A 1897-nucleotide genomic window follows, 5' to 3' on the forward strand; every position below is an offset into this window, starting at 1 on the left:
CAGCCAGCTGCTCTGGTCATCGTGCAATATGTGCACAAGCCTCAAAGGCATGAAGCCTGCTTATCTAATTCAGCCTTGCATCTCCAGTACCTACAACTATGCCTGGCACAGAGCTTGCAGTAAATACGGGTCCGGGCTGGTGCAGTGGTACAGCACTTGCTCAGAATGGCAAAACCCCGAGTTCAAGCCTCAGCACCACAATATATAAGTATTCCATGCGTGCATGAGTGAAACTTCAACAATCTGACTCAGTACTTCTTTCCAAACTCCCTTTCCTAGAAACTACAATGTTTCAGGACAACAGGCAATAGTTTTCCTCTTAACCATCAAAACATTGCTCCTTTTTCTCAGGGTTCAGGATTAGCCTGAAGAAGGAGCAAGGTAGGAAGGGTATGTTGGGGGCAATATGGGGGGCTGATGGGTATAATTACTTTTTTGAGCTGATAAAACTGAAAAGACAAGTCTAAAACAAGGAGACAGAAAAAGAACTTGAAGGGACTGGGAAAGGGAGGTATCATGTCCCGGCAGAGGGCAGGCCGACCTCTTGTTACCACAGCCTGTCCTTCTAATGATACATTTTGTGTTAGTGACCCAGTCTTGCACCTTGACTCCACATCCCACCTCATGCTATAACAATTCCTGCTGGTGGTTCTAGGTCAAGCATGGGCTAAATTCTCCACCACCCCTCCTGAGATTTACACTGAGCTAAATCCCCAGCCCTTCTTATTTTGAGACAGGTTCTCCCTGAGTCACTAAGTTACCAGGTCTGGGCCTGTGATCCCCCTGCCTCAGCCTCCCAGGGTACTAGGATTACAATCCTATAAAACAACTATATTCCCTTCATCCCTCCACATCCAAGATTCTACAAAAATTTGTAAGATTCATTGTTTGATTTGTTTAAGTGTGCTTTCATTTCTTTATCAAAGTACATATACTATATTTTACATGATATTAAAAATCAAATATCTTTTCCAGTTTCCTTAGCGCAAGGAATCATGAGCAGCGAAGTCTCCTGCGACACCCTGTATGAGGCGGGCTGCCAGGTCCTGCACGGGAACCAGCGCAAGTGTCAGAAGCTTTTAGAGACCGTGGAGTTGTAGCTCAGCTTGAAGAGCTATGACCCGCAGAAGGACACCGCTTCTCCAGCACCGTCAGGCTGACGTCCACGCCCCGCCCCAAGTTCTCTATGTGCATCTGGAGACCAGCAGCACTGCGCCGAGGCCAAGGCCCTGGACATCCCCCACATGGACATCGAGGTGCTGAAGAAGCTCAACAAGAATAAGAAGCTGGTTAAAAAGCTGGCCAAGAAGTACGATGCCTATCTGGCCTCTGAGTCTCTGATCGAGCAGATCCCACGGACCCTGGGACCCGGCCTCAATGAGGCTGGTAAGTTCCCTTCCCTGCTGACCCACAACGAAAACATAGTGGCCAAAGTTGATGAAGTGAAGTCCACGATCAAGCTCCAGATGTCGAAGGTCCTGTGTCGGGCTATGGCTGCTGGTCAGGTGAAGATGACAGATGATGAGCTTGTGTACAACATCCATCTGGCCATCACCTTCTGGTGTCACTGCTCAGGAAGAATTGGCAGAACATCCAGGCCTTGTACATCAAGAGCACCATGGGCAAGCCCCAGCGCCTGTATTAGGGCACATCCTAATAAATACCAGTGCCAACAAAAATAAATAAATAAATAAATAAATGTAAAAACATAAATAAAAATTAATTAGCAGTACAAGGCTTGTAATAAAAAGGTAAGTCTCCTGCCTCCTCTCCCCACTCCTGAGCTGCATTCCCCGAGCCAACTGCTTTCTATTCTTTGGGGGGATGTTTCCTGCACTTCTTCTCAATACCCAGTATGGTTCTGCAGCTGGTGCACAGTGAACACTTACTGGGTGGG

General features: G+C 47.4%; 1 pseudogene; it reads left to right on the top strand.

The window, feature by feature from the left end:
• The first annotated feature begins 995 nt into the window (after positions 1–995).
• On the top strand, positions 996–1645 carry LOC101580802 (annotated as a pseudogene).
• Positions 1646–1897: the final 252 nt, after the last annotated feature.

The sequence above is a fragment of the Octodon degus genome, unplaced genomic scaffold, assembly GCF_000260255.1.
Source record: "Octodon degus isolate 3935 unplaced genomic scaffold, OctDeg1.0 scaffold00130, whole genome shotgun sequence".
Taxonomy (NCBI): domain Eukaryota; kingdom Metazoa; phylum Chordata; class Mammalia; order Rodentia; family Octodontidae; genus Octodon; species Octodon degus.